Source organism: Dermacentor silvarum, chromosome 2, assembly GCF_013339745.2.
Source record: "Dermacentor silvarum isolate Dsil-2018 chromosome 2, BIME_Dsil_1.4, whole genome shotgun sequence".
Taxonomy (NCBI): Eukaryota; Metazoa; Arthropoda; class Arachnida; order Ixodida; family Ixodidae; genus Dermacentor; species Dermacentor silvarum.
The window spans coordinates 138,494,801-138,513,397 of record NC_051155.1 but is presented as its reverse complement, the minus strand read 5'-3'; the positions used below and the strand labels follow the sequence as shown (position 1 = coordinate 138,513,397).

The 18,597-nt window shown below is 47.3% G+C and overlaps 1 non-coding gene across 1 annotated transcript; it reads left to right on the top strand.

Annotated features, from left to right (window-relative positions):
• Positions 1–2,170: 2,170 nt before the first annotated feature.
• Positions 2,171–2,254, top strand: Trnal-cag (transfer RNA leucine (anticodon CAG)). The gene has a single exon. It is a non-coding gene; the product is annotated as a tRNA-Leu (tRNA).
• Positions 2,255–18,597: the final 16,343 nt, after the last annotated feature.

The window sequence follows — 18,597 nt, the reverse complement described above, 5'->3', positions numbered from 1 at the left end:
CGGCATTTTTAAGGCCGGTTACTGACTGACGAAGCAAAATTGCACCTCAAAAATCACATCATCTCACCCTATGGGCAACCATGGTAGGATGCGAAAGCATCGCGGGGGGTGCGCATCGAGTTTCCATTTCGTTTCACTTGGTAACACAACCCAATGAAAGTTAGAGTGAGAGAATGTATTGGGAAGAGATGAGACGTTTTTACGGGGTTGTTGCGTCTTTATTTAGAGATCGTACGTGATTCCTAGCGTCGGTGCGCGGTATTTGAAGACGATCCCGAAGTTCGGGATCCGCTTGCCGACGCTGACGTTTACGTTCGGCTTCCCGAGCCTTCCTCTGCTCCGCGGCGGTGGCGCTGCCGCTGCAACTAGCGCCGACGTTGACGTTGTTCATAGCGTTTCGCACATCGTTGCATAGAGAGAGAATGACGGAAGCACAGCGAACGCGCGCTTTATACTGCGCCGCGACACTTGCGCCGCCTACCGGCGTACCCTTAGAGAGAGAGGGAGAGAGTGGGAGAGAGAGTTATATGCAATGATTTGCTGCGCCGCACCTGTGGCGGAGAGGGGAGGAGGAGAGCGCACACCTGCGTAATAGGGGAGAATGAGGGAGAGTTGCGCATGCGCAGTATCGGTGCGGACGCCGCAGAACGGACACTGAGCATAAGCTGCTCTCGCATCTAAAACTGCTCCGCAGGGCGCGATCGAAGTTTTCCGCGGATTTCCTCTGGTAGCGCGTTAGCTGTCGTCGGCCACGGCAGGCCCGACGTAGGCACTGTCGATATCGCGCCTCGATCGCGCTGGCCGTGCCGAGCACGACAGCGGAACGGAGGAGGAGGAAAGTGGTTGGCGCTACTTTTTATATATAGGGGTTTTAAGGGAGCTGAAAGTACGGCAGTTCAGACAGCATGGGAATCATGGGAAGTACATGGAATTGCCTAAGCTTCGTCCTTGTGGCTTCAAGCGACTCTGTGACATTGCAAAAGGATTACCTTCAACAAAAAATTGCGTCTTAAGTCAACAATTCCCAAATGGTGACGCGTGTGCGCCGAAGACACACACACACACACCCACACACACACACCCGCACACACACACACACACACACACACACACACACACACCCACACACACACGCACACACACGCAAACAGGCAGACACACAAGTACGCGCGCACACACACACACACACACACACACACACACACACACACACACACACACACACACACACACACACACACACACACACACACACACACACACACACACACACACACACACACACACACACACACACACACACACACACACACACACACACACACACACACACACACACACACACACACACACACACACACACACACACACACGCCTTGTAAAATCATTAGGAGCAATCACCACTTCTTCCGGTATTTCTCTCTTTAAACTCCCAATAAAAGTCGTTATCCCTTATATTAGGGCAGGAAGGAATACTCGGGAGCTCCGAACAGCAGTTTCACGAATCCAATCTGTATGGAATAGCAAACAGAAGTTGACTGCTATTTAAAATTCGGAATATGCGTGCACCCCTGTCTTTCGGTTGTATTGACGCAAATCAAAACCACGACAAAGCAGGAACCCCTCCTTAAACGGCTTATGTCAGTGATGAAAGGTCCCTGCCTTAGTAATTTGGTGGAACAGGCTTAATGGGAAGGAAATCAAAAGCGGATCATGGTGAATAGGAATCGCAATTCTTTTAGGAGAGAATGCTTTCCCACACAGGCAGATCAACTGAGCCCAGTACTTCGATCCGAGCAGATGATGTCATATTGTACTATGCTCCCGACAGTACGCCAATCAAGTGCTCTGGAGAGAGATACTTACAAAAGGAGTTTATTTCAAAAATAAAAATAAAAAGTTGGAAGCTCCGGTGACCATGTGAGGCTTAATTCTCAAGAGTTAACGCGTAGGTGGATGCCGAAGGTGGGGCGGTGTCGGAAGAGGTTGACTTGCGAGGTTGGCAGCCTAATATCATGCTCCTTCCTTACCTTATTTTAATATTATTTATTATATTTTATGCATGTCAGTATTCAAAGTTAACTTTCCCGGCGCACTTTGTTGTTATAGGCAGAATAAGTTTCGAGCAAAAAGCTTGGCACAGCTGCGCTTGACACATGCAATCCGTTCTGTCAGGATGGCCGAGCGGTCCAAGGCGCTGCGTTCAGGTCGCAGTCCGGTCTTCCGGGCGTGGGTTCGAATCCCACTTCTGACATAGTTATTTATTTTTTCTCCCTGTTATTTCTTTCTCTTTCTTTTATGTTGCTAACCTGCTTGCATCGATTTACTAGAAGAATATGCCGTTCACTGAGCGATGTTCTGCCCTAAACATTCCTATGTTTGTCTGCAGCAAGTCCGAGTCGTTCTGTCAACTAGACTTGAAAAGCGCGACCATCTATTCTCAAGGTTGCAGTCTGTCTTCAAGATGTGGACGTTCTCTTCGTTTCATTTTTATGTTCCTTCAAAAAAAAAAAAAAAAAAGCCGGCAGATCCCACACCCTGTGGGAATCGATGTTATGCGAAACCCAGTGTGCCCCATGCTTACCAGCTGTAGGCGGCTGTTTAATGACCTACATGACACGCATGTCATGACATTCATCTCATGAGTCCTCAGGAGTCTCTTTAGATACGCCTAAGAGACCTTAAGGCGAAAGCCGTAGTCATGCTCAATACCACGACTTCGACCATCAACATTTACACTTTTCCTTCACTTAGTACCACATCCGAACCCATTCCATTGGTTTTTAATGTTAATCTTTTTCGCTGAGTCATTGTCAATTTTGGCTGAGTCATGGTCATGAGTACGACTTCTACCATCATTCTTTAGTGTTTCCTTCACTTAGTCCCCACGTCAGAACCCACTTCAGTGGCTTTTCGCTGGGTCATTGTCATTTTAGGCGGCTGCGCATGTCATCACATTCATGTCATGACCTATCATTTATGTTCGTCATACACTCTCGTTATACTATGCCAATTTTGGTACATATCGAGTTAACGAAACGACCTGGAGAGCACCAAGACGTAGGCGGTTAGATAGATAGATAGATAGATAGATAGATAGATAGATAGATAGATAGATAGATAGATAGATAGATAGATAGATAGATAGATAGATAGATAGATAGATAGATAGATAGATAGATAGACACGACTCAATGTGACAAATGTTCGCCAAGAAATGCTTCGTATTTAATAAGGTGGCAAGTCGTGTGGTGCTTCTCGGCCTGTTGATAAATCTCGAGCTGTACAGCATTCTAGAGAAAAGTGTGCCCGTCGTTACGTATTACGTCATCGCCGATGAACGCAATAAAGAAACAACATCGAAATACGCTTTGTCCATTTAAACCTCAGCGACATTTCTGGAGCGAGATACAGAACGAAATCTCGCGTAGCATTCAGCAGATGCAACCACGCGATAAGTGTGTGCAATCCCAAATGAATAACATTTCAGCAAATGCTATACACTACAGCGAACAAAGACAACTACCCCCGTCCGTTGCCGCGCTTCCTTTCTTCCTCCATTTTCTTCTTCTTTTTCTTTAATTTAGCCTAACTGAGACAACCGCCGCCTCTGGCGCACAGTTGCGCGTCCGCCCCCTATCCCCAAGGTGAGACCGCGATATCGCGCAAAGAAAAAAGTGAAGCAAAATGAAATTGCAGGGCACAGAGGATAGACGCGCAGCGGAGGCCACATACATTCCTTTTTCTTTATTTGTGTCTTTTTTCTTTCTTTCATTTTTCTTTTTTTGACAAAAGGAGGAAGGAAAGCTTAAGGTTGACGAGACCCCCGAGAACAATAATGAAACCGCGGGTAGGCGAACGTTTTTGTTTGAAGGGATTCCCTCGGCCTTGAGACAATCAGCGGGTGTTTAATAAGCGCTTCACTTCACGACGCCTTACATATATAGAGGCGAAAGAATAGACGTTCTTCCCAGACTCCGAGCCTATATAGCCGGCCGTGGGTTCGGCGTTTCTTCGCGTGTGGGAAGCGACGGTGACGCCACGCGCTATGCGCTAAGTGTCACGAAGACGTGCTCGAAGTCATATATACGGTGGTCCCTTTCCCTGTGTAGGTGGGTACGAAGGGATCCTACAGGTGGCTTGCGTGTGACGAGACACGTAGTACGCGATGCCTGCTTGGGGTGGGGGGTGGGGGTGTCAGGGGGAGGCTTTCTCTTATACCGGATTCAAGGTTAAACCTCTATCAAGGATAGAACGTCCCCGAGTGGCCAGGGTCGGTATGTATACCTGCGGTTAATTGCTGCGCATCAAGAAGGAAACCTTGCCATCACGTTTGTGTGCACGACTCTCCAGCACTCACTCTTGGTCGTCCTTTCTGACCCCCTCTCCCCCTCCCCCCCTTCCGACCTTCGCTGAGTGTTTCGAGTGAACCTTTAAGAAGCTGCTTACTAAACATTGGTGGTGAGATATGTGACGGCAGAAAATTACAGCGACTGGGAGGACAGCTGTTGCGTCGCACTGGGTCATTGCCTCGTCTACGCGAATGCGCAAATGTGTGTGCACGTGGCTTGCGTATACAAAGACGGGGCGCTGCGCATTCTTTATTCTTCTCCACCAACTCGAATTGCTTTCCTTGTTCGTATACTTCTTCCTCATCAGGTATACTTATTCACAGATGTTGCCTGGAAATGGTAGATGCGCCTCTGAAAAGCAATTTCGTCATTGATGAAATTGCTTTTCAGAAATTGTGTTTCAAAAGAAAGAAAAGATTTTCTTTCTTCTTTGGTTCCTTGCAAAGCTGTTATTCGCTTTAGCGTGAACGTAATACTAGTTTTACTTTGCAATTTGCCCGACAGGTAGATTTTGCTAGTGCGTGAAAGCGCAATAGCTGTAATTGGTATCAAATGTCCGTATTTTTCAGAAGTGGTTGTTAGATATGATTGTATGTCAGGATAACTATGCTAGAATGACGATTAGATACCTATGACACGATCTGCAGCGGTCATGGCAAAAACTGAATAACTGCTCTAACTTACCGACACGTGTGTAAGAAATGTCGCAGTTTCGCCCGAAAGGCGAACCATCGATTGCCATAGCAAATTAGTAGAGAGCTATACGAAGCAAGCAAAGTAGTTGAATGGGCCGTATAAAGTTGTAAACATTCGCTTACTAACTAAATAGACAAGCACGGTGTCGCGCGCGCACCGGTAGACATGAACTCATCTCGCTCGATGACCGCGGTAACTCGCTTACTCGGAGCAGGCGAGAGCCATTTGATGGTGCTGCAAGGAGCCTAGCAGTCCACGTAGCGCGCGCCTCCAGCGGATTGGTTGAGTTTTTGCCCACGGACACGACAGACCCATTGGGTGGTAGAGCTACCAGCTTCGCTGTAAAAAAAGCAGGTAACAACCCCAGCAGATGTAGGGTGTTCTGCTAGCAAACAGTGAACCCATGTTCACGAATGCCTACGAACTCGGTCTAGTTATCATCTGCAGGGAACTCTTTATAGCACTTTTTTACGCGCAGGTATGCAAGCGCAACAAAGGAAAAACTGCGACTGTATCCTTCGTGAGATGTCGGACAAGAGAGTTTATAGACTCAGTGCACACATGCAAAAAAAAAAAAAAAATCCAACACTGCGAATGTACTCTTTATGAAAAGTGTAAAAAGAGAGCTTCTGAACTCATCACACACACACACACACACACAAAACATATTATTAAAAAGAAGGCAGTGTTGGTTACGTGCTGCGGTCGCCGTAAACTTAGTTCACAGCTTGAAGGGAGAAGCTTGAAGAGGTTCACAGCTTGAAGAGGCCGACCTCTCCACCTTTCGGTGGAGAAGTCGGCCTGAGTGAAGTGCTTCTGGTCTGCTACTCCAATCCATGCTAGGGAAGGGGTTTGGGGGAGCAACAGAGATATGATGCGAAGAGGGGAAGAGGGGGGGTAAGATGATGAAGTTCATGATGAGAGCTGCACAGAGCATAGTCAACTGCACAGTCAGCTTCACAGAATATAGCTGTTGAAGTCAGCAATTTTTTTTTAAAGTAAAGCTTTCTTTGTCTATCATCTCACAATTTCGCCTTGGTCGGTCGGTCTGCTTGTCGCGTATATAACAAAAGAGAGAAGAAGTAGAATAAGCACGTCTGGCAGCAGGATTCAGCACGTCTGGCAGCAGGAGGCGGCAGCCCACTGCCACCTCCCAATGATCTAACCATTAGGCCAGAAATGTTTTTTTTTCATGGTATTTATTACAAATACAACGCGTACTCTTTTTCGTTCTTTCGTGGTATTTATGGCAGTACACACATTATCATGGAGAAGCACCACTTGATAAACAAGCCATTGATGCTCAGACGCACAGACGCTATGGCGCAGTGATACCAGCACTACATGTTTAAACTAGTGACGTTAACCACGTACTAATGCACACCCTCAAGAGTCACCACAAAACACGCCGTTCACATTTCCAGGGAGTTCTTCAAAAGAATACTACCCGCTAGAAGGTTGGCAAGGGTAAATACCTCATCAAGATGGTGTACCAGTCCGATGTATGTAATGTCACATTCATCATAAATGTCTTTTAGATGGATAGCTATTCGAGCAAAATGAATTCTTGAAGATATGATTGGTTTTGTGCTACGATCCTGCATACGCGTTTTCTACAAGCGGTGCATTCCCATTAGAAATAAGAAATATCAAAATTATTCGTCATCACAATTAAGTTGGAAACAGCGATCGCGCAGTGGGGGTGGATGGTGAAGTCCTTTTTCCGAATTAGCTGAAGTATATCCCGAAAGTGAATAGCGTCGTTGCAGCTTTTATAACAATGTTCACTTGTCTCCGGCACATGACATAGACGGCAGTTAACCGACGAAACGAAAGTAACTGTTCTTTGCAACCATTTTCTCACTGGCAAGGTTTCAGAATAAGTTTAAAAAAGAATGTTTTTGAGTTAGGGGAAATATACATTTTGCGAACTGTTTTGAGTACATCTTGACTTGGAAGACGAGAATATACGTATATTGACCGGTAAAAGGGGGGTAGGAAAAGCATGAATAAAAGAAAGAAAAAAAATTACACGCAGAATATCCTGTGGGAGTTATCTAAATGATGCGTAAGCATTTGCTTCTAATCAGATGCTGTTTCGTTGTCGTGTGCTGCTGTGTTTGGTATAGCTGCAAAAAAACACCGCGAGAGAATCGTGAAATGGGGAAGCGCGGTTGCAACACCGTAATGTTAACCGAGACCAGCGTGGGACGACGAAGAAGAGGCGAGTAGTAGCAATGTTCACTCATGTTATATGATGGCGCGTTTGGATGATGCCGTTGCTTTGTGGAATATGAGTGCTGGCCGATGCGTGCTGTATTACGGTACGTAATTGAACAGTGTCACGTTTGGTAGCCCTCGTACGTAGACGTGGTCGATGACGCTGCCTCCTCTCGATGCGAACCATTATCAACCGTGGTTAACCGTACTCCCGCAGTGGCTGCGTATGGCGCGACCGCGCGGGCTCTATCTTGGAAGCGTTCTGCAATGGGGACAGAGTACGCCGAGTGCTGATAGCTTCGTGTGTGCTGTGTTCTCGCCGCTTAGGTCGCGTTGAAGCGAGAGGCAGCACGAAGGTCAATTGGCTCACTGCTGCGGGCCCGATCTTGATAGCGATCGTCTTAGGTGACGGACGGATGGACGGGTGGACGGGTTTTTTCGTTGGGTAAAAATAGAAATACTTATGCATTTCAAAAGAAGCGAGAAACTGTGCCATATAGATAGAGGTGCACTAATCCCAGTCCGCCTAAACTAACCGGTCTAAACAGTTGTCACGTTGCGTTGATTCACAAGTGGAGGACCATACAAACGTTGCGAAAACTTGATAATAATGTTGTACACAAGGCCTAGCGCAGTGAATAACCTGTAATACACGGTAAAGTTACGTTGCCAAAAATGTATTGCAAGCTTCAGCTTTCCCAAAAATTGAAAGGCGGTGTTGAACAAATGCTTGAGCGTGACGTTGAAGTACGGGGACTCTCTCGTTCCAGTAATGTGCGTATATGTCCTGTAGGCGTCTAGCGGCACACCGATGTATACACTGGCGGAACACGAGTACATTCAGTTCCTCCTAACTGGTTCGGCGTATAATACCGTGAGCCAAACCATACGCCTAAACTTCTAGAGGAGTTCATTCGAGCTCCTCATACAATACCGAATTTCTGTGTTTTAGGTACCACTCCTTAACACTGCATTTATCCGTGCAGAAGAATGCCAGATCATATACGTGAGCTAATACTTTAACTTCATTGCCCAATATATTGAATCTATGGTTACAACTTGAGTGCATTATGCTCATGTACAGCGGTTCCAGATAAAGAGTAAATAACAGTGGGGACATACCACAGCCTTGATTTACAGAAAAGTAAATAGAAACGGGTTTTAAGAGATGACTATCAAGAATTAAACGAGTCGAACATTGGTTTATAACAAAGCTTTACGCCTTGAAGCACCATAGAACCAACGTTGGCGTGTTCAGGAAGAAAAAAAAGATATGAATGACCGACAAGATCAAAGGCTTTAGCGAGGTCTACTTGGAGCACTTCAAGCTGCTCTTCACAACCGTAGCAATACTGATGAACCGTGCTAGCGATATGTATATTGGTTTGTATGGAGCGACCATAATTCCCACCCGTCTGATAAAAACCATTGAGAATTGCCATCGCCAATTGTAACCGAATAGATAAATCTTTTGCAAATATTTTATAGTCGACGTTTGACAGCCTTATTGGCCTGTAGTCCTCAACAGAACGCAGTTTTTCTCTGCCAGACGTTTTCAGAATTACAACTGTGTGGTTTTTGCAAAATGACTGTGGAAGAGTCTCCTTTTCAAAACGTTTTTTTTTTTTAAAGCTGTCAAATCATTTTACAGAAAGAATGAAAAAAGAACACTCCTAAAAGGCCTCTGCAACCGTTATAAATTGGAATGCGAAATTCCAGGCAGTATGATCGAAAATATAAAATGTCAACTCCAAAATTACGATACCATCCGCTACAGAGGTGCTCGTATTCCATCTCGGAACAGGCGGACATTGCATTCCAAACAACAGACGCGTCAAGCTTTGATTAATGAACATCTTTGCAATTACTAGGGTGATTCCACACATATACTCTAACGGAAGCCTAGTGACATATACAAGTGGAATTATTTTACCGTTCGAAAGTCAGTACAACGAGTTGTTTAGTACTACTCCCGATGATAATGAGGTCGAGCAGCACGACCCATTTTTGGTGGGAAAGGTGTTAGGCGTGGATATACATGCATAAGTACTATCGACCAAAAAAGTTTATAGACCACGGGATCTGAGAAAACGCTAAATATCCGAGCAGCCTTTAAAAATATCCAGTAAAACCGTACATCACAATGTCGTTCGCATATACCATTAGAGGCTGGAAATGGGAATACGCGGCTGCGTTTTTGAGGCTGCGCAGATATTCAGCCTTTTGTCAGATCTCTTGGTGCGTAAACTTTTTTTGGTCGATAGTACATAGATACATAGGTTTATAAACTGGGTGAACTTTCCAGACAATGCTAATAACGTTAAAACGTGCATTCAGTGCCCGTTAAAAAGCCTAGCGGGTCAAAATTAATCTGGAGTCCCCCACATACGGCGTACCTCATGATCCCCAGAATTTAAACTTTAAAGCGATACGCTTCTTTGTCTCTTCCACTTCACCTTGTGGTTTCTATGTTTATGGTCGTTTATGGAAGGAGTCAACCTGGCCCTCCAGGTTTTTGCTGGCTGCGATCTTGTAAAACTAAGAAAAGATACCACGTGCATCTGCGACAATGTCTCAATTTCTCAAAACTAGGGCATTCGAAACAAAATGTAAGTTTCTACTGGCCAAGCTTAAAATCAGCGGCACACATCAGAATGTGCACAGTAATCGCCAATATGAGTCATAAGCAAACTCCACTCATTTGTACATCGTAGACTGTCACTGCCAAAAAGCCAAAAAAGCTATAGCTCTAAGAAACTTGCGCAGATCCGACGCACATGGGGAAATCTATGTGGAGCGAAGCTTTCTCGTTGGCAAGTACACTTCTCTCGTTGGCACGAGAGAAGTGTGCTTGCCGTGATGGCATAACTTTACTAGTCTTCGGTGGAATGTTCCGGTGAAAGACTGGCTCCCAGCATTCATAAAAAAAAAATCATGCTCAATTGTCTCAGGTGTTTTTACAGGGTAGACAGTTGGTCGTCCAGGGTACGAAGAGACCTTTTTTCGCTCAGTCATATATTCATTGGAAGTTTGTTTGTATGTAATTTGAAGAAGAAGGTATTTATGTTTGGGCTTTACTGACATTTATGTAAAACTCTATGAAACATTTTGTTCCCCTTATCCTAGAGACTGTGTCAGTGCTACCACTCAATCTGTACGCCATCAGGTTTCTACCACTTGATATCATGAAAATACCTTATGATGAAGTTATGCTCCTTGGCCTCCACAGCAGGAGGAACACACGTATGCAGGTTGTACATGCTGATGTCGTTGTATGCTCAGTACATCGAAGCTTATTAATAAGTGTTGTGCAGTACAGAGAAGTGTATAGGGCCCTGTAACCTGTATAGGGTCCTGTAGCCTCAACCGCCTGATTGAATTACAGAACTTGACGATTTGGTTGTATTGAAGAAATTTTAATCTGGTTGCGGCAAGGATAGGCTGACTCGTTTTTAACTATTGTACTTTGTATTGTTTTATAAAAACGGGCAATAATTTAAAAATAAGTGGTGGTGGCCTAATGGTTAGATCATCGGTTTGCTGCACTATGGGGCAGCTAGAGGTTTGAATCCTGCTTCAGGACGCCCTTCAATTTTTTTTATTGAATGCGAAACTCCTCGGCGAAGCCCAACCAGCGACCGACCGACCGACCGACCGACCGACCGACAGACAGACAGACAGACAGAAAGATGCTTTCAATTATTAATATAGGCACCTCTTCTTTCGTCTGCTCTTAGAAAAATCTACAGCCTATTTGTTTGTTCTCGGAGATAGGGTGCACCAATCCACGTCTAACCTAACGCTATCACTTAGTGTCTCGTTCATCGATTTCTGAGTTCTGTACACACGACACGGAACTGCCTGTGTATCGTCCAGCAGCGCGATCCGCCGCTCGACCTGCGCAGCGCGAGCCCGGAGGCGACAGGCTTCGCGCGCGCCACCTTGACACAGTGCTCCTGTTGACTTGCAGGCCGCCGCTGCCGCGGTAGCCGGGGCAGCGCCGGGCACGAGTGCGTGCGATCCTTTCGCGACTACGCGCGGAGTTCGGCGACCGACCGCGGCGCTTGCGCCACCCCGGAGCGCGCGACTCGATGCGTTGCGAGTTACTCAAGTGAAAAACCTCGAAACCCGGTTTCCCCTGCGACGCGGGCTGCGTCTCGTCGCCTCACCCAACACCCGCTCACGCTATGCTGTGTCTCAGTAGTTCCGTACAGCGGGGCCAAGACTGCGCGCGCTGCGAAGCGCGGGATGACAAAGAGCGGACAGACAGCTCGAGGTGTTTGCCATCCATGATTGCTCCAGGCGTCCGTTAGCATCCACAGCGCTGCACGGAACTATCGCGGGCTGCTACTGCGTACTACGCGCGAATCGAGAGCCAATACAAGCCTGAGCGGGTTGTAGATAAGGCGCTCTGATGAAAATTGCTCGCCTCCCCGCTGATATAACGAACAACCGAGCGTGCCGCGAACGAGAGGCAGGTGTATTGCGAGGAAGTAGCGTTGGTCTGACAGTGCGTCGCGTATTTGTGTGCGCGACTGGAACTCTGAGTGACGACACGAACCAAACAGCCCTTCGCAATCACCTGCGCCCGTTCGAGCTTTTGCGCATGGCGTACGCTATCGTATAATGCTGCTGTTTCATCAGATCGTCGATCTACCTGAATACCTGAACCACCTCGTTAATAAACGCAAGCACGGACTTCTAAAGAAGCTCTACAAAGGTACAGGATAGGTTGCACGACTCCAAGAGTGTTTAATTTGATTGTGCGATCCAGGTGACTTTTATCCAAACGAGACACGGCGTTCACTCAAAGCACGAGATTGGAAGTGATATTCAAACGCCGCCAATATATAGCCAACGTTTTGGCAAGTGGACTTTTCTTCGTCAGTCTGAGGCGTCCCTTGTTTGGCCAATGTTGGCTGATAACACCATGTGGCATTAGCGGTTTCGTGATGACCTATAAAGCTATATTAAACATTAAAGAAAGCACCAACTAGCACTGGTTACGTTGGGGATGGATGGACGTATGTAAAACTTTAATGAAACGCTGGGGAAATTAGAGTGAATTTTTAGATAAAGGACGGCTTTCTCTTAATTTGATTTTTAAGGATCGAAATTTTTTTTCAACTTACCAGTCGCTAATATCCTCAGAACAAAATTAAATTGTGGGGTTTTACGTGCCAAAACCACGATCTGATTATGAGGCTGGCCGTAGTGGGGGCTCCGGAATAATTTGGACCACCTGGGGTTCTTTCACGTGCACCTAAATCAAAGTACACGGGTGTTTTCGTATTTCGCCCCCATCGAAATGCGGCTGCCGTAGCTGAGATTTGATCCCGCGACCTCATGCTTAATTAGCAGCCCAACACCATAGCCACTATAAGCAACCACGGCGGGTCTCAGAACAAGGAATGGTTGAATTATTGAAGAAATTTAGAGAAAAGAAGCGAAGTTATAGCCTGTTACGGCATTGAAGCAGTTATCGAGTCATTATGAGCAGTGAGAGTTCTTCTAATAAAAAAATGAATAAGACTAATAAGAAGAATGCATGTATACCACAGAGTTTCTGTGGTGGGACACGCGCAGAAAACCTTTATTGCTATAGTCTTGGGAGTGGATCTTTAGAGTCCGCCAAATTATAACCTATACAGTGCTGCACGGCACACAGATGACGATGATCATAGGATAAATATTTTAGACAAGACACAATCAACTTCATATCTTCCTAAACTTTATGAACAAAACCATTCTGTTTCTACCCTCTCTCTGCATTTTCTTTTTTAAGCGAAGCTTTATATGTCTAGGCGAAATCGTATATGGCTAGGCAAAATCGCCTGTGTACAGAGAACTATCATCATCGGCATTGGCTCGAGCATCATCGTCTTCTTCCGCAGCTGGCTCGTTGGCGCCCCTCGAGTTGAGCTCGTGCTCTGCACGCCCTCATGCTCCCGCGTTCGTCGTCGTCGTCTTCTGCTCATCATTCCAGCCTATAATTTCACTTCTCTTGCGTTGTAGTGCACGTTAAAGAACCCCAGGTGGTCAAAATTAATCCGGAGCCCTCCACTACGGCGTGCCTCATAATCAGAATTGGTTTGACACGTAAAACCCCAGAAAGAATTTCACTTCTCTTCTGTCGTCGTAATGAGGAGGCCGCGTTTACGGGGATATGGGCCATTGCTTAAGGGGGTGTGAGCCATTCATTGTCTTACGTAACGGACATATTTAGTTTTGAAGCAATTTAATTTCGAAGAATCGCAAGCGGCAATGGCGGGCGTATGTTGCTAACCACGCCGCCGAGCAAACTCGAGACATCGAACCCAAGCAGCAATGGCGGGCTGCGGCATATCGTCAATGACGCCGTTCTCTCCGTCGCAGCCGAACGTGTGTAACTTTATAATTGAGAAATACTTTAATGAACCCTCTGGATTAGCCCAGTAATAAATATCGGGGCCACGCGTTTCAGCTTCACTGGTTAACCCCCTTCACGGAGGCGAAGGGCCGATGAATTTTTCTTTACGAAAACATAAAGTTGATAACGATGGGTTGAGGTAACGTTTGTAAAACCTGTTATGTGTGAACGTGATTAAGTATGTACATATTAGGACGTGAAATTATAACACATCTATGTGTGGAAATATCACTTCATGAAAAAGTTCTAAGACATGCCGTACCGTGGATGAGCCACATAACAAAAAAGCTGGCAAGTTTGCACTCGGTCGTGCAAAGCTTAGGAACAGCGAAAGTGCCAATCCTCAAGTCTTACTGGCTGCTACTTCTAGGCATTAGCTTGGTTTCTGCTAGGTCTTAACTTGGTTTAACTTAACTACGCATGTAGGGAAGGTATTCTCGAGCGATCATTTTCAGATCACACGACATTTCGCGTGACTAGCGCTGGACGCATCGGCGCCTACGAGCGACAGCGTTCCTGGCATGCCACAAACGCAGGCAGGCAGGCTGGAGCCGTGTCTGTGTCGGGCGAAGCGAGCGCGCACCTGGGCCGGCGGTTATTAGGCAACGCGTGGTAACGTCATCGATATATACTGCGTCGGCGCATGCGCGGCTCTGCAACGCGGGCGGCGTCGGCAGCAGCTCTGCGCGTTGCCTCGTTGGTGCTGCTACAATTTATTTCTCTCTATCTCACTCTCATTTTCTCTTTCCCTCTCCGGAGCATTGCGCGTGCCACGTGCATGCTCTCCTTCCCTCTCCTTAACGTCCCATGTCAAGGCTACATGTGCACTGCACGGAGAGGAGGCGAAGCACACGCCGCTCCGCGAGGTGGTTGCTAGGCAACGCGCGGTGACGTCACAGCTCGGCGAGCTTTTGCGACAGCAGGCCCCACTTTGTGCGGTTAGCTAGAACAGTTTCGCTGTTAAGCCGTGAAGTGCAAGCAAGGGGTCGCACACAAAAGCACAATTTTGAGGACAGCAGCATGCATTACAAGAGAGGTTCGCTTAACAAGCATAATCACGTGGATTCACAAAGCACTCACTGCACAAATAATAATCGGTAAATACGCTATCCAAGTGCCATCTATTTGTGTGTTTTAGAGAGCATCAAGCGCGCGTTATTCATAGGCGCATCTACCCGGGGGGGGGGGGGGGCAGGGGGGCACTTGACCCCCCCCCCCCCCCCCACTTTCGAAAGCGGGCACTTTCGGCTACACACTGGAAAGTCCAACAAAACTACTGCTGAAGCTAAATTTTATTTCTTAATAGAGTCACCACGTTATTAATGCTTTTCTTTACTACGTATCCCCGGTTTGGACAGCGAGTATTGTGCCTCCTCGTGACGCGCTGTAGCAGGCGACGCGCGAGATTCGCCATATATACACGCTTGCATTGCGCAGAAGTCCTGGCGCTGGACAGTTCCCGCAGTTAAAAATTGCCGTCTAACCATACTTGAAAAAAAAAAAAAAACAATCGGCTTGATATATTTAACCTTCGGGCGAGGGGAGAGGTCTGGATAAAGTATTTTAATCAGCCGCTCCCAACGAAGGGTGTGCCTTACTGCATGAAAAGGTTGGATTATCAAATGCTGGAACTATATACTGAATCTCCGTCCAGAGAAATTGTACGTAGCGTTGCAGTATAAATATATATCTTATCACCATCAAAAATCTAATCAAATAAACCACTTACAGGTCTAACTGCCGAATTTTTTTGTGTAATCACGACTTATTGTATATTTATTCATTTTTTCATGACACCTCAAAGGTCCCAGAACAGGAAATTACACGAGGGGTGGGCACGTAGAAAAATGGTGGGACAGGTTAGGTGGCGTGACTTGAACGATGGTCTTCAATATCAGTTTTGAAACGGGAAATGTCGGTGGTGAGGGCGATGTCAGAAGGAAGGGTATTCCATTCTCGGGCTGTGTGCAGAAAAAAAAAGTTGTCGCAGTTTCACCTGAAAGGCGAAGCATCAATTGCGATAGCAAATTTGTAGAGAGCTATACGGAGTAATGATAGTAGCTTTATCAGCTGTATAAACTTGGACATGCAGCGGCACCGGCAACACGCAGAACTGTTGTCGACGCCGTCGGCGTTTTGCCCGCGTTCGCACAAAATGCGTGCGGCGTTGGTGACTGTTGCCGGAGTCTCTGATATAAATAGGCACTTGGTGCCGCAGCTAAACGTCGCCTCCCTTCCCTCCCCGTCCCCCCCACGGCCTTTCGTGCGTCAGAAGAAGGCGCGTTTGCTCTACATATATGGTGATTGTAAAGGAGGAAAGAGACGCCTACTTCTGCAGCCCTTATGGGAGCACGGCACAGAACGCGCGTTTGTTCTCCGCCGTGCCTTCACTCCCCGTGAAAGCGCGCGTCCCTCCCGCCCTCTCACTCGCACATACAGCGTTCGGCGGCGCTGAGCCGTGCTCCCTCAAGGGCTGCAGAAGATAGCGCCAACCTTTCCCTTTCCCTCACGAACCACTTATCATCATCGCGCGGCGACGATTTCATCTCCATTGACGTCATACGGAACCTCACGGTGACGCCGACGGCAGAAATCTGCTTTGGAGTGTCCATATAATTGCTATCGCAATAAAGGAACGCTGATACGTATTGGAATGGGCGCGTGGTAGATACACAGCATTGCGATGCGTATGGCGGGAGAAACGATGCGCTGGAATGATGATTTGGTTACCTGTGGGCAGCGAATGAAACAACCTAAAAAATAAAAAAGACGAGCACTTTTGCGGCGGTAGGTGAGCGAGGGAAGACACAACCAGGATTTTAAGGCTTAGACACATGTATTATGGGAGTAGTCAGAGAGAATGAACCTGGCAGCACGGTTCTGAACCGATTCAAGGGAATTAATCATATTAACCTGGTGGTTGTCATAGATAGCACAGGCATATTCTAGTTTAGAACAGATTAGGGTTTTATATGCTCGTTCATTTATTCATGATACCTCAAAGGTCCCAGAACGGGACATTACATGAGGGTCTGCGAGGTGATATGCTCGTGAAATTGACCTCGGTCGAACGTGCAGATCCATTTCAATGTCAATAGAACACTTAACTGAATTTTTTCTAAAGGCCTGTGTCACTTCTGCTTTTATCGATTTCATTTTCAGGCCGTTTCTGAATAAGGGCTACCCTACTACATGTAGACCGCTTATAACGTAAGTCGCCGGAGTCGCGAATATCTGCACTATAAGCGGTACCGCACTATAACCAAAATAACGATTTTCAAGCCCTGCACGTATGCAAAACATGTAGACCAAGCATGTAGACACGCTTTGTACTATCGCGCGCATATCGCGATTACGTTTTCGCCAGTGAGCTGGCGAAAACGTAATCGCGATGTAGCGGGTGCTCTTCAAGTTCGACAGCTTTGCACCGAGTCAAAACGAAACAACTGTTTGCCGCTACCGCTGTGGAAAAAAACGTGACCGCTATCGACGCGATTATGAACGGCGACTTTGCGGTGCCGAAGGCACGCGCCCGACGAACGTGCCGAGGCTGGACGAATGAACTACCATTCGCTGCAACAACTGCAGTCGAAACCGCGGTCGCTATCTATGCGATCATCGCTGGCGACTACGCAGTTTTATTGCGATAGCAATTATATGGACACTTCAACCGGATTTCTGCCGTCGGCGTCGCCATCGCCGTGAGGTTCCGTATAGATAAAATCTTCGCCGCGCGCCGTATGCCCGAGCGGAAGCGTGCGGGACGCGCGCTATCACGGAGAGCGAACGCACTCAATCTCCCACGCGCAAGCAAGGAAGCGGGAAGCCAGCGCCGGAGGGAGCGGGAGCGTGATTGGGGGGGGGGGGGGGGGGGGACTTCTACTCTGCCAACAACCGCGCTCGTCGCTCGCCCGCACCGTCTCTTATCTCCACACGGCTCTGACCTTTATGCGCTGTGCATTCGCCGCTCAGTTTCCGTTGAAGCGATAGACCGCACGTACCTTCGCCTGCTGCGGCGTATTATTTGCTGCCAGCGTTTTGACAGTCGTTGTCTGCTGTCATTCAGTGTGATCTATTCGTGTTTGTTTGTGCGCGCTCACACCACGCTTGTTCATTCAGTTAGTAATAGTCGGGCCACATTTTCCAACGCACGCTACACATGCAATGCTGCTCGGATCGGCAGTGCAGCGCTACAGGTGTGTCCCTTCGCACGCGCTGCCCACGGGAAGCGCTTCTCATCAACACCACCGTTTCACACGCGCCTTCTCGTGGTCATCGAGTCTCTCTTCAGGTCGGTATACTTACGCCGCAGCACACCTGCTTACTTAATCAGCTCATGCTTACTGCAATTCATATTGCTACCAAAGCCGCTCACCTTACTTCGTATGACATTGCTGTGTTGCTATCGCATTCATTGTTTCGCCCTTAGGGCGAAACTGTGACATTTTTTATTTAGGCACGCGACCAATGCGCGTACCGAGTAAAAACGAAACTACTGTTCGCCGCAACCGCTGCTGAGAAAACCGCGGCCGCTATCGACGCGATCGTGGATAGTGACTACGCAGTTACGAAAGCCCACGGCCAACACGATGTTATGCGTGGCGGTAAACGCAAGAATACAGGCTTTAAAGACACAAATAGGCTTGAAGCGTTCCGGTGTTGCTGTCATTCACGTACGATTTCAAGTGATGGCTGTGGCGATGCGGACTCCGCCGCTTCGTTTCGGTTGGACGCAAGCGCCGTTCTTGCTCTTTTGCGTCGCACATTTACGGCGCTCCTCGCTCACCGAGCCCCGAAAGTAGTCCGAATTAACTGATGTGCGGTCAAATAAGTCCGAATTAACGAGAGTTTGATTGCATTGAAAAATGCATACGCCGGCCGAGAGCACGCACCTTGTTGAGAAGCGTGCTCGCTGCCGCC